The 15437-nt window shown below is 36.9% G+C and overlaps 1 long non-coding RNA gene across 1 annotated transcript; it reads right to left on the minus strand.

Moving 5' to 3' along the window:
- Positions 1 to 219: 219 nt before the first annotated feature.
- On the minus strand, positions 220 to 7181 carry LOC139122492 (uncharacterized). The gene is made up of 2 exons (XR_011549483.1): positions 6564 to 7181; positions 220 to 2137 (listed from the first exon to the last, which is right to left on the minus strand). It is a non-coding gene; the product is annotated as an uncharacterized lncRNA (long non-coding RNA).
- Between the last annotated feature and the right edge of the window lie 8256 nt (positions 7182 to 15437).

Raw genomic sequence — 15437 nt, forward strand, 5'->3', positions numbered from 1 at the left:
GGGGTGGAGGGAATCCATAAACAGGGAAAGTGTGATCTCATTCATCGACCAATCTTCCTAGATGGCCCTCGGGGCAGCAGGGCCCACTTTTTGGCCTTCAGACAAGAGGACACACATGCACACACACACACACAAGCACACAAACAAACGAACATTCTTACTCATTCAACAAATGTTTACACACAAACATCAACAAATAAATTCAAACCAACCACTGAATCAGTTCAAATGAACTAAATTGACTTTGGTTTATTGCATTTCAAAAGATAAACCAGAAACTGCCTTTTTTGTTGCTGCGTTACCATGTAAAAAGACATGAAAGGTGCAATTTAAAAACAAAACAAACTGTTGATCTGCCATGTTCAATTTCAAATTCAATATTTGAAGTTTTAAGGGGGGGGGAATGTAGCCTCTTCTTTCTTTGTTTTCATTTGCAAATATGAATCACATACATTTAAAGACTATAGAAAGTGTCTGAAATATACAACTACAAGTCTTACAAACAGAATGATTAGGATACATTTGCAAAAATAGTGATTAGGAGATTTTTTCAAATTGTCAAACTACCTATAAGCAAGATCAATTTTAAATCTACTGAATTTAATGTTTTGAAAAAGTATTCTTTTAAAAAATTATACAGTGAATTGCTGGAACATACATGAAAATTGTGAAAACACTTCACTACACTTCATTACATAAACCTCGAATAACTTGAAAGAATAGCACTTTACACAGATGTCATGGCTATAAAATAACATTTACAATAATTATTTTGAGTGCAATCTACAAACCCTCACGATGGTTGTATCTGTGCTATAAGCTATAAGTGTTGCAACTCATCCATTTAACTTATGGATAAATTTTGGTTAAGGGAGGGGGGACTCAATCTGTAGTATGAATGCAATAATGTGATATATTCTCCTTAAGGTATGAATCTGAAGAGAGAATCATCTGCTCTTAATTCTTAGGGATGAATTCTATGTTAGTTTGTTTTTGAATTCTGAGAAAGACTCCTTGTATAGGATGAAAAAGGGGATACTGCAAGTAGAGGGATATCGTTGAATTGAATTCAGAGAGTGAATAGAAAGGTTGAATTGTTACAGTACCAGGTTTGTACATTACCACAAATTTCTTGTCAGTAAAAGGTATTATTCAGTGAGAACGGAACAGGTGATAGTCTGGTCCTCTTATTTTTCACTCAGTGTAGCCTGTATTATGATATTGTGCTCTTTTTTCATGATTAAGCTATTAAGTAGCAGAAGCTGTACTTGCAGACCTTTTCTAAACATGTAGACATCAAACCAAATCATATCAATGAAAGAAGAAAGCTATTGGTAAAACAATTTCTCAGGATTAGCAGTGTATTTATTTTTCTATATTTAAAAGATCTTGTGTGGGGTTGGGGTGGGGGCTTCAATGTAAAGGAAAAAAACAGTAATACAATAATACGGTTGTCCAAGTGCATGGTGAGATACCACATACTTCACAAGTTGACACGATTTCCCCATACAGTTGACTTTATTTCTTCATGATGACAGAAATAAAACATAACCTGAAAGGTACCTTCTAAGTATTGAACCATAGTTCTGCTTTCAACTGATCTTCAAATAATATTCCATGCTCTTTTCCTACTCTGTGACCCAAACATTGTTTCTCAGTGACAATTAACTACTGTATCTTTCAGGTATTTAACCTAAATTTCCATGATGAATACTTCAATGACTGCGTTGGAACATACAAATATTACTATGGATCCACATTACTTTCCTGATGTATCATATTTTAGTTGTGAAGCAAGGAAATGTTGTGTCACAATGACCGATTGTATCTTCTCACGAACAAAATGGTTATTCTCCCAAGCTTTGAAAATGTCCTTCAAATATGTCCAAATATGAGTCAAGTATTTTTGCAGAAATAATAGTCCATGACGAAAACCTTTGATGTTGAATGTTTCACAGATACAGTATTCTGGAAGGAGGATGGGCTGGAGTGGGATGGAGTAGATGGTCACCTGTACGTTCCTTGAGACAGGATTATTTCACTGGCATCAACCTAGGGATGAGTTTTTAATGATGAAAGTCTCACGTGTACAACCTAGTTATTTCTTGGCGATCAGCAGATTAGAATCAACAGCCACCTGAAAAGAAGATAAATTATCAGAAGAGTGTAATGAAATTCATGGAGAGTTAAACAGCTGAATGCATGGAAAATAAATCTCAATCTGCACCAGATTATGTGATTAACCCCCCTCCCCCATGGTTTTGTATAAGTATAGTGGAGAAGGTAATAGATAAAAAATTTGGAAAAAAAATAATACAATGAGGTGATTTTCTCTTTAAAAATCCATCGACATTATAAATAAATATATGGCACTGCATAACAAAAAATAATTTCAAATTTAGTATAGGTGACTATAACAATTAAACCAAGCAAATAATACTGAATACAAATAATATTTAGTACAAAATAAAAGTAAAGTATTGTATACATAATGTGGCTGTGTGTGTTTTATATAAATTTGCTTGCAATTTACATCAGTGGGCGTGATTTGTTTGAAGCTCTTGTTCATTGACAGGAAAGAAATATTGTGAAACGATCAAATCTTAGATTTCTTTTTTTGATTAGTCACTTTATTTAAACTTTCACAGTTATCGTCATTTTCACAGGTTTATTTTTTTTTCTACCTTAGGAACACAGGTCTGAAACAGAGTATAAAACACGTTTAAACAAGGTGATATAGTAGTAATTGCTTTTAACTATGCAAGCTCTCATTCAAAACACGGCATAATTTCCTTTGAGTTTCAGTGTCACCTTACATTTGGGGCTAAAGTCAATGAACTTTGAACTAAACGCAGAACAACAGTAAAAATTGGGTAGCTAGCTAGGCGTTTTCTTAATGCTTACTACTTTGCGTGAAAAAAAAAATCACGTCTGACATTGTTACTTGTTAAAGAAATTGTGATTGTACAGTTTACCACTTTATTAGGATAACATATTCAATTTTAGGAAACAAACGAAGTTTGTGAACATTTATAACCAGACGGTAGATCAGAAAGGAGACGTTTGAAATGACATTAAAACAGCGGCCAACTTTGATTGCCCCGGCCGACCGCCATAATAAACAATAGACTTAGTACACAGCATATAGCACGGACTTTGTGCATAGAAAGTTTCCGGTATCATGCACACTGAGTGACTGTCGATCAAAAATTTGTTACAAAGTCTCTCTCCCTTGCTAGACATTGACTCTAGTCGCGTGTAGGTGACTCGTTGCGTCTGTTTACAAAGTATGTGCTTCCAGTTCTAGCCCATGCACAGCTTCCAGTTTCTTTCTTAAAGCAGTTTAGAAAATTGCTGGACGTGTCCTCTACTCAACAATGGGATTAGAAGAGGGCAGATTTATTTTTTCTTTTGCTTGTTTAAGGCGGTTTCCCACTTTCTTTTAGCCCAAGATACGTTCGCTGCGGTACCGTGCTGTATGTTTATCAAAAGAAATTGTTGTAAAGTTTCAACATCCCTGCGATAACTTACATCACGAATCGACACAGGACCCAATTTTCAAAATAGGTCAGACTTTCTCATATATACATCATCAAAGGTACAGAAAATAGACCTAGCCTGCACATCGATTGGCTCCGGACCGTAGCGTAGATCCATCGGCGCAGCGTGCTATGTACTATGTAGTACATGGCATGACCTGAAGAATCACATTAGAGGAGTGGTTATACGCCAACAGTTTAACCATCGAAATAAACATTTTAAGCGTCACCAGTGCTGCTTCTGTGATATTTCATTAATTTTGTTTTCCTGTCATTATAGTCGATGCAGTTTTATAAGCCTAAGGCTAGTTAAGGGACGGACCATTAGATCTTGGGAGGGGGGTGGTCAAAAACAGAAAAAAAAATTTTCAGAGCAGAAAGTTAGGAAAAAAAAATCTTCAAACTAATTTGCAAAATAAAAAATAAATAAATAGGAAGACAAAAGCGTAAAAAAAAAATCTGCAAAAGTCTTTAAAATTTTGAATTTTTTTTAGATTTTACCGAGAGTAAGCAACTTTCTGTATTTTTTATACATCCTCCCGGCACATTTTTAATTTAATTTATACATTTAGAGTGACTGTATCCCTTATACTGGAAGTTGTGATTATCTTATCTTTTCAGGACTTTTGTATTCTGATCACTTGAAAATTATGAAATTATAGAGCCTGTTTTCGACTTGTTTCCTGCGTACAGACCAAGCAGGTACACTAGGTAAAACATTGAAACTGTGGTATGGTTGTCAAGACAGAAAGTTGTATTTGCCTTTTAAGATCAAGGTAAACAGATGCAGGCCACATCAGTTTCATTTTTTTCACAGCATTTTATTACAATGATGAATGCAAGAATGGGCGAACAAGTAGAAACACGTCAATAATGATAAAACAACATATCAAGTCATATGTATTATTTTGCTTTTAAAAAGGCATTTTCGATTCTTTTTTCTCAAAAAACAGCCTCAAATAACAACAGCAACACATGTTTTAACATTCAACAATACACTACGTAGAATGCCATCTATCCAACAAATCCCAACACAAAAACACATAAAAGGGTTGAACTTTGAAAGTTTCTCGATAGCAAATACTGAATAAATCTGCATGGTTAATCGTTTTTGTGTAGCAAATTTCAAAGAAATTGGACAAGCCCTTTCAGAGAATACAGATTTTTTGACCATGAATGGCATAAATTGCCCAAAAAGACAAATATTGAAATTTCAACACATCTATACACATCCAATCAATTTGGACATGCTGCTACAGAGAAATAGATGTTTTGATCAAAAAAGGGCAACAATTGCTCTAAAAACACAAATATGCAAATTTCACTATATTATTTAGCTTATTTTAGCTTCTCAGCTTGTCAAAATCAATTGTAAATCATGAGATATGCATGATGTTTGGTGGGGTGAATGTAGGCATTTCACCACGCAGTAGAAAGGGAAGCCAGGAAACCAAAATAGTCAATTTTCAAAACTATACGAAGCTACTGAGGAGCAAGAAGACCATGTTTCAGAGGAAGATGTGTAATCCGAAAAAAATGCTCCAAAAGTGCCACCAAATAACACCATTTTTATCTCTATTTTTCAAAAGCTCCAACAGCAGGAGGGGGACACCCCCCTCCTGACCTCCCCCGTCAAAAATACTCCCCAAGTGCCACCAAATAACACCATTTTAATCTCTATTTTTCAAAAGCTTCAACAGCAGCAGGGGGACACCCCTCTCCTGACCTCTTCCAAGTGACCGCTTGCGTGGCCGCTTGTGGTGCTTGGCACCACATGTTTGCCCTCTTTATCTTCAGACAGCGACGAACAAAAAAAAGAATTATAAATCTGAAAATTTACTCTGAAAAAAAAAATTTGCACAGCTAATCTGAATTGGAAAAAAAAAATTTCAGAAATTTACAATAGTAAATAAAAAAATTTCACAATTTCATTGTGACCACCTCCCCCCCCCTCCCAAGGTCTAATGGTCCATCCCTAAGAGGCATTGATGGACAAGTAACCACACGATCGGTCCCTCTAAAGCGGGACCGTGGTGTACGTGTGACCAAGACGGTGTGCGTGTGGTGTTGAATACAAACTATCACTGTTTTACGGGTTGAACATACTGCAGATTGTGAGTGACTTCTAACTTTCAATCCGGCTGAAATGGTTACACAATTTCTATGGACACAGAAGTGGAAAGATGCCCAATGGAGGCCTTCTAGGCCTTCGGCATGGCAGCGCGGCGGTCGACCGCATTGCATGCACTGCAGATCGACAAATTCCACCAATTTCTTTCCATGAAAATCGGCGGTTAAAACGCTCTTCCTTACAATAGTTTTCACTCTAAATCATCGCCGATGAAAGGGATTCACTGCTATTCTTTTGAGAAGGCAAGGAGAGGATAAAAATTAGTACCATACTTATGAAATCATCACATTTTTCACTCCATGATTTATGCGAGAACCGGACGATCGACCGCAAACAGTATTATTATCTCGCGGGTCATTAGTACACACGGACGGTATCACTCGCGTTATGCTAGCGCTTGCATGTTATTCTATCAACTACCGTAATGGATATGTCAGTTCTCTTTAAAAATTGATAGATTTGATCCAATGAACTTGAAACATTATAAACATTATTAAAAAATTAAACACTGTTTTCCAACCTCTTCCTTCAAACTCGTATTCGTCGCTAAGTGTAACGTGTTCACGGACAACATGCACTGTACTGCATGCCTCGCGCTAGCGCCGCGTACACTGGACAGTGCGGTACAGTACGGCATCGCTCCTTTAGTTTACATTTTAAAGGCAAATTTTCACATTTCTCATACTACCTACTCCTTTATCGAATGTTACAGAATGATAATATATCAATACAACTGTTGAAATCGTGAATGTACATGCCCCGGCACCCCTCCCCCGCTTGTTTGATAGACGAAGCCAGGTCGGGTCGATACTGCATATCAACATAGAACAAAAAATACATGTATTAGATCGAAGAAAATGAAAATTAATTAAATATATAGCAAATGAACTTACCACATTACTTCTTGACATCTTATCGTCCATGCTGACTACAAAGAATATCAATTGTTCCCTGTTATTTGCAGCAAAGTCGGGAAGACTCGCTCGTATCCAATGTGACTGCCGTACGTATGGTGTACATCACTATTACCCTGCTGTAAAAGCAGCCATAGGATTTATCTTCATCAAATGAGGGCCGGGTAGTGCGCTACTTTCCCAAGTTTTTCAACTTCTGAAGCAAATAACCTATGTGCCACATTCCTACATTTCTTGTTCGACTCGAAGTTGTGCTGCTCCGCGAAAAAAAACCCACTCGTATATACAGCAGGCTCCTGCACAGAGTGATCGAGCCCATATATTTTCACTAGGTTAGGGGGTATTTTCATCACCTAGGAGACGTACGTTTCTACCAGGCGGCCATGACAGTAATCTCTATCTTTTTTAAAAGTGATCTATATCTTTTTGAAAGTAATATTTAAGCCCCGACAAAAAGTGATGTATATCTTTTTAAAAGTGGTCTATATCTTTTTAAAAGTGATCTATATCTTTTTAAAAGTGATCTATAGGCCCAGGCAAAAGTGGTCTATATCTTTCCAAAGGGGTCTATATCTATGTTCACTAGGGTAGGGGATCTTTCCATCACCAAGGAGACGTACGTTTGTACCAGTCCGGCTACGACAGTGGTCTATATCTTTCAAAAAAAGACCCCCTAAGTTACCCAAGTGTTCTATATCTTTCCCCCCCAAAAAGACCCCCTAACTTCCAAAGTGGTCTATACCGTCTCATGTACTACTTTTGTGTTCCGGATAAATTACTTTTCATTTATTCCCAAACTTAAAGCTCCATTAGCCGTAACTTTGATATATTTCCATTTCTTGTTAAACCATGTTCTAATTCTTCTCGAAAGATCATGTCATCATGGCTGGTGTTCAGCTTGCTATCACAGCCTGTATGTGGCTATAGGACCCGACTTTCTCGTTGATAACTGAACTTTTGTCAAAAGAGGAATTTTTTTGATAACAAAACTGTTGCATTTTGCAAACAGCCCGTTGTGTTAGAAAGGATAGGTCGTTGCATTTAGAATTCAGGGGAATTTAGGGGAAATAAAACCGTAAAACTTGTTTTACAAAAAATCAATACTGCCAAAGTTCACGACTGTCCATGCACAACGTAGGAAATAATACTTTAGGCCTACAGTTGCCAGTGTAACTGTTGAATCTTAAAAGCTGCACCTTGTTTTATCAATGTGATGCTTATCACGATTCAGAAACAATGGTGTTTGATTTAGGTCAGGTGGAAGATAAAAAGTTGTAAAATGGCACTTCGTGAGTTCAGTCTCTTTTTATTAGATAGGCCTAAAGGTCGATTGAGGACCACACACACACAGCCTGGGGACAACAAAACAGTCGTAGGCCTATAGTGAGAAAAAAAATGTGATCTCACAGCGTTGGTCAACGTATCTACCTAGCATTGGGCGAACCATTGCAACCGGTAATCGTTCTGACAACAGGGCACGAAGAAAACGTCACTGTGACCCATGGGAACTTACTAAGGTCTCTACACTTTCATTGTCTTTGAAGCCAAATGTTGAGAGATATCCATCGTACAGTTGTCGGAGGATGTAATCCGTACCTGTTGCAGGCACGAATCCTGTAAAGGAAGTAAAAAGTTGTACCAAAGTTACTACTGTGTTAGTCTAGAGGTATTAGGCCTACAGACAATATTTGAAATATCTGAATTCTCAGTCAATGTGAATGAAAATGCAATTGAAGTTGAAATAGGCCACGTGAGAAACTGTTCGTGATTACTACGTTATCGATGTTGATGTCAAAGATAAAGTTCGATTTCAAAGAGAACAGTATTGCCTTGCTTGATTTATGAATAGAAAAATTCACTCAATGATAATCAGAAATTCGTCTCGCCAGTGTCCTGTTTTGATAATTACCAGTACGTTCAGTTTACTTATGGAGGAACAACGTTCTTTTGACTATTCATTGCGTAAACATGTCCTATATTATGACTATGATACAAGCATTCAATAGTGCATATTCGATCAATGTGAAGTGCTATGGTAACCGCTATCAGCAGGAATAAATGTGATATCACAAGTCCGAATTCAAGATGTTTGCGAAAAGATGACGTTTTAAGCAAGATAAAGCTTTAACCGGATTCAGAAAACGCCTTTCGTTTCTTCCCTTGATCTCTACAAATATATTAATACAGTGCTTGCCAAGCACGATGAAAATTGCAGATTTTCACAAATTCACCAAATTCAGAAGATAAACGGAATGTTTTATCAGGTAGTCCAACCTTTGCACACCTGCCACTTCGATACCTCTTTTCTGATAGTTTGGCTCTGCGAGTGAAGGAGACGCAGAGACATTAAACATACTACAGCAACTAGCTTGTATATTCGTGTGGACGTTGCTTGTTTGTGCCGCACTAGGAATAGGAATCAATCAAACAGGCAAAGCAATGACATCGTCCTTTGACGTACACTCATGAACTCGCTGATCTTGATTTTTGGAAAACTTCAAAATGACCTATTCAGGCTAATCAAATCGCACCTCTCTGACCTACCTTGAGTTAGTCGACAAAGGGAGAGGGTTACCAAAGCCAAAATCAGCTTCACCATCTTGTTGATCTGTTTGAACAAATTGGGGGGGGGGGGGGGTTCAAAGGTTGTGATTTTATCAACCTAAGATTACCGATTGTAAGCAAACAGTAGCTATTCGAATCACTGCTTACGAAAATGTAGCCGAGCTGATGGTTTGCAACTTTATGAACACTCCATAACAAATGTTATTACGTGAAATTTAATTCTCATTATGTTTAACGGACTTTCTGAACGCATTTTACTAGTTTCTTTTGCAACAACATTTAGATTAAACATTGACTGATACAATGAAATGCACTATGGCTTTCCGTGTTTTTCTATTAAAAAGTCAGTCACACAAAAGCGAATACAACTTTATTATTATTATTATTATTATTATTATTATTATTATTATACTGTGTCCTTCATCCACTTTATTACCAAGGGAAACGTAATAAAGATAGAATATTACTACAACATTGGATTAAGCGAAATTTCCGTTTATTAATGATTTACAATGCTCACTGTTTGTAAAATGGTTAAAAATAAATACATCTTTTGGGTAACGATTGCAAACATATCAGTAACACTGTGTGTCATTGGAGGTCACTGCATTAAAGGTATACTGTCACCTGTTCCAATTTTGTCACAGTTACCATGGAAGGAGGAAATCTAACCAATCACAGATTTAAAGCGGGTGGCCTCTTTTTAAAAACAGCGCCCTCACATTGGCATTTTGAATACCCAGGAACGCCCCTTTGACCATATATGGGCATATTTAGATTACAGGTGACTGTATACCTTTAAAGGTATACAGTCACCTGTTCCAATTTTGCCAGTTACCATGGAAAGCGAAAATCTAACCAATCACAGATTTTAGGCGGATGGCCGCTTTTTAAAAACAGCGCGCTCACATGGGCATTTTGAATACCAAGGAATGTCCCTTTGAGCATATATGGGCATGTTTAGATCACAGGTGACTGTATACCTTTAACGCAGACAATAATTGATATCATAAATTGCCGGACTTCTCAGATGCTATGAAACGTATCGTCCGAAATCCACTGATACCTGTGAAGCAGTAAATATGCTGATCATGTCTACGAAGAAATTATCGATTTGATGGCGATATTTCAGGCAAATTTCCACAAACTTTTTCAGTTTCTCTGACAGTAAGCGGTATAACGTTGTCGAGCAAACATGATCAGCGGTGTCTATCGAATTAATCGCATGAACAAATACTTTTCAATTCAAGACATAATAATTTTTCTCATAATGTCTCCCAGTTCAAAGAATCTTCCAAGTACGGGAATATTTCAAATCAATCCCATCGACCTCTGAAAGATAGAGCATTAATTAATTGTTAACTTTAGAGTTAGACAAATGACTCGTGATAATAAATAGCACAAGGTAATAAACTACAGGTGATAAAACGCATTTGAAGTACTAAGTTCAAAGTATTTGGCCATGGCAGATATTTAAGCCCATCGATTGAACCCTCTCTTAACGTCCAAATTAGAGGACATAAATTATTAACATGAAAAAAATGAATACCTGTATTTTGCAATTCGCTATTTGTATTGTTGAACCAAAATAGGATGAGGGAGTTTAAACATGCAGTAACGACTCTCTCTCTCTCTCTCTCTCTCTCTCTCTCTCTCTCTCTCTCTCTCTCTCAATAACGACTCTCTCTCTCTCTCTCTCTCTCTCTCTCTCTCTCTCTCTCTCTCTCTCTCTCTCTCTCATACGGTGAACATATGCGAAAGAGATCTCCGCCTTTTCGAACCGATTTTGCGGTATTAGGACTTTTCTCCACCTCAAATATTGTCTTTGTAAGGTTGGTTTGTATTTACATTTCGTGCTTTCCTTTTTGGGGTCTTTTTGGTGCCTCGGTAAGTCGATTGTGGTCGATTTCTCTGAGTGGTGAATTGAGCTGCTGGGCCATACCAATATGGCTGCCGCCACGTCTGATTCGATGGACGATGACGATTTTGATCAGGTTTTTCAAAACTATCATTGAAACACAGCGTTAAATTCAATAGTGTAGAAGGGATAACACTTGATGACTATGTTGAGCGTCTTGCCAATATCATCGATGCTCATGACATTCTAGCTTCCTCAAGGATGGACAAAGCTGTTGTTGTTTTTCTCAAAAAGACTCAACAGGTTACACAGGTTTGTACTGAAAGTGAGCATGTCGAAGAGATGTTTGTTTAACCATTTCAAATGATTCAACTTGCTGCGAAAGTAATGATTTCAAATTTCCCCCCGTTCATTCATTGGCAGAGAATTAATGGATTACGGCCAAGTACTCGGCAATACTTTCCGTTTCATTTCATACTGTCGGCTGTCGTAGGCCAGATCTCAAATATGTTAAATCCTTTCGCAGACAGGTGTCCTGCGTATCACTATGAAGGGAAATACTATGCTGTTTATATGTCGACTGATGCCCTTAGATTCTTTCTTTGTAACGGTAAAGGGCACGTCCACAAGAATTGTCCTAAAAACCGTGCTTCTGAAAGTTTGAAACGTCAGATAATGCTGAACAAGGTGATAGGCAGAGCGGACTTGAAAATGAAGGTTGCCTTCTCTAGTGCACCTGGCGTTCCAGATCAGGAGCATAAGTTAGAATGATACCAAACATAAGCTAGAAGGTAGAGAGTTGATAAGACATAATTGCCCGTAGAGGTATCAATGATGCAGCCATAGAACCGTTGGAAAACGTGACGGGAAACAACGGTTCTTCCTGTGTTCTAGCTAGGTTAGAATGATTTTAGTTTGGTTGCCAAGAGGTCATCAACGAGAAAATCTCGTGTAACGGATGTTTAATCTAATTAACGACCAAGCTGCCATGTTTTGAGTATAGTGTTTTGAACCTCACATTATCACATATTTTTGGATGTCGTGCATGTTGGCAGCCAAAGCTCGAAAAATTAGAGAGCACTTTGAATTCCTGGAAAATGAGAAACTTAACTCCTCATGGTAAAGTTTTAATTACGAAGAGTCTTGGTTTATCTAATCTTTTATACTTAGCAGCAGTATTAGATGTTCCTCCAAAAGTTGTCAAAAAGTTGACCAATTAGTTTTTGATTTCATCGATTGTTCCAATATAAATAAAAAGGGCGTTTTATTGTTACCTATAGAAAACGGAGGTTTAAATATTCCAAGCTTCTACGAGCTTACACTTGCTTTTAAAATTTACGTGGTTTAGAAAATTTTTGATGACAACAAAGCAGCATGGAAAATACTGTTTTCCTTCTTTTTACAACAAATTACAATGAGAGTACATTGAGATCATATATTGGTCCTAATAATTTGCCTCATGAGATCACTAACCTGTTGTCTGGGTTTTATACCGATTGTCTGAAAGTATGGTTTAACATGAGATCGAAATGCAAAAGAGATAACAAAAAGACATTGTTGTGGAATTCCTTATACAGACTTTTTGTACCAGTAGTAGACCACAGATTGCATACTTTTATTTTTAGTAAGGGAAGTGAAGAAATCGACATTTCAAAACTTTCAACAAAAATTGTCTATAAATTGTTTTTAGAAGACTTCTTAACGAATACAAATGCAATTCAAATGTGGAACAGAGAGTGTAATGTATATTCAATGAAAGAAATGTATGGCTATTAGCGAAAAAAGTCACACCAGAGACAAAGTTACATAGCTTTCACCGGAAGTTTACTATACGACGAGTACCAACAAATCTCAGATTATTTCAATGGAAAGAAATTGAAGCTCCACTGTGTACGCATTGTCGTGAAGTAGATACACTAAGACACAGATTTTGGGATTGTATTGTGGCCAGAAATATTTGGGAGATGACAGAAAATATTGTTAGTGATGTTGTAGAAAGTAGGGTTACTCTAAAGTTTGAAACTGTTATAGGAGGAATAACTTTGAAAACAAAGAAAATTGAAAAAATTGTAAATCTTATTATTTTGGTTGCAAAATGGTCTATTTATAAGTATCATGTCAGTAATATTCACAGAACGTTTTCTTCAATAATGATGTTAAGAAATGAGCTGTATCTGAGAGCGCAAGCTCAAAAAATTGATATTCTACTTAGTATTTTTCAAAGAACGTAATTTTGTCATTATGAAATGTCAAGACTTATGAAAGACGAAATAAATATACATTTAAATAAATAAAAAACAAATCAACGAGAAAATCTCGTGTAACGGATGTTTAATCTAATTAACGACCAAGCTGCCATGTTTTGAGTATGGTGTTTTGAACCTCACATTATCACATAATTTTGGATGTCGTGCATGTGTACCGTCTGCATTGATTATGTGGCCAGAGTCTCGAACATCCATGATCCAAATAAAGATGAACAGAATGTTTATGTCTTTCTGATAAGTCCTAGTGACTGTTAAGATAGCGATGAAGAAATTATATTAGATAATGTCTATAGCTATTATTGCATGCTGTTTGAAGATTGCCAATTGTGTGAAAGGAAGTTGGTAAGAGTATGTTATCGAAGCAAAGACCAAGTTCTTTTCTGTCCAGAATTCCAATCTTGCACAAAGATTCTCCAAGCCAAGATATAAAATCTGAGCTCTATGGTACATCTGTGGACATTTATCAATTGTGTCACAGACATTTATTTTCGAAGCTGCCAACTCTTGATTTGAGAATACGCCTGCATTGTATACACAGAGACAGTTGCACAGTGCATCAACCATTGCTTGCTTTTGCATATAATTTACTGACTGTCTTTCCCAAAGATAGTATGCGCTTCGGAATTAAACTACTTAACATTTTCAGGAAAATTTTCAATAAGTTTCTTAACAAAGTGAGAAACAAAACCAGAGTTCACTTGCAAATGTTTGTACTAGAGAAATAAATAACGTTAAATTCGAATGCCGCACTCCTACGTTGAAAATGAACTTTTTGATGTTTACAAGCCTAAGGCGGAGAAACTTTGTTAAATCAAGAAGTTTCAAAATAAGTCGTCAAAACCAGTAGACTAGGAAACAATTGTGAAATAGAATTTGAAAATCAGAAAATCATTTCCGAGGCGCACTCTGTGTAGTGTTTTTTTCAAGGTACTTTTTATTCGATGTGACATAGATAAGTGAATCTTCCCGATGTCCTAAAATTCAAATTGTCTAAGTGTAGTGCCAAAACCTTAGGAATGCAGAAAATGCAGAACAATGCAACTTTCATAACGGATTGCAAAGACGTTTTTGGAAACCTTGTGTGTGAGTGGCAGCAATTAGTTGTAGTTTACCTCTGTCCAGCTGGACATTTCATTTCATTGAATAACTAAAGTTTCCACCAGATTATTTTTGTGAAAATCGAAAATTACGTTTTTTTGAGAGAGTAACCGCAGGCATGACGGCCATTTTAAATGTCAAAGGTCGGCAAATATCGCCTTATTCTTGTGAGTCTTTCCAGGTGCGTATAACCTTATAAACTTATAAACTTGGCAATGCCGAAAATAAAATACTACACTGTAGAGTACAGGATTTGAACGAGGAAGAACAAGCAACGACTTCCGGAAAAATGATGTTATTTACATATTGAAAGTAGCATTGTATCAGATACATTCGCGTTTTGAGATATATTTTCCTCCAATCAAAGAAGTCATTTAACATACTGGCTTGTTTGAATGTTTGTTGCATATCAAACATTCTCAATTTTTCTATTACTGGTTGACGTTATATGACTAATACATTTAGCTTATACCGTAGTCGACATAAAAATTTGAAGAATGGGACAATATTAGCGATGAATACATTCGCCACGTGGCAGTCGTGCTGTGCACATCGTCCTTCGTTTGCTCCGTCGTTGTTTCGTCATTTTCTGCTTTTGTTTCCGAGTTTGTTTGGATTTTCTCGTCTTCGCTGTAGTTTCCTATTTGATGTCCTGTTGTTGTTGTCCTGGAGGAATCTGTGGTTGTTATTAGTGCAATTTTCAAGTCATTCGAAGAAAATAGAGACTATATTCAAGCCCTTAATGTTCACCGACCTCGTGGAGTCAACGCCGTCATGGTACAGTCCACATCAATAGCAAGCCCACAGCAGTGTATAGATGGTGAGAATCCATTAGCTGATGCGTTTCATTTACCTTATCATGCCAGAAGATAACATTTGCTGTGAGTCCAAAGACAATATCTATTGTGACTCTCGCCAACGAAACATTTTGTTTGACACAACAATTTTTCAGTGTACTGAATGTTTCGAGTTTTACCTGTGTGAAGCTTGCTTCTACCGGACCGATACTGTTCCCACAAACAGCGCTAGTTCTGAAGATATTGGTTTTGGAGGAAAGTTTACAAC

The sequence above is a fragment of the Ptychodera flava genome, chromosome 22, assembly GCF_041260155.1.
Source record: "Ptychodera flava strain L36383 chromosome 22, AS_Pfla_20210202, whole genome shotgun sequence".
Lineage (NCBI taxonomy): Eukaryota > Metazoa > Hemichordata > Enteropneusta > Ptychoderidae > Ptychodera > Ptychodera flava.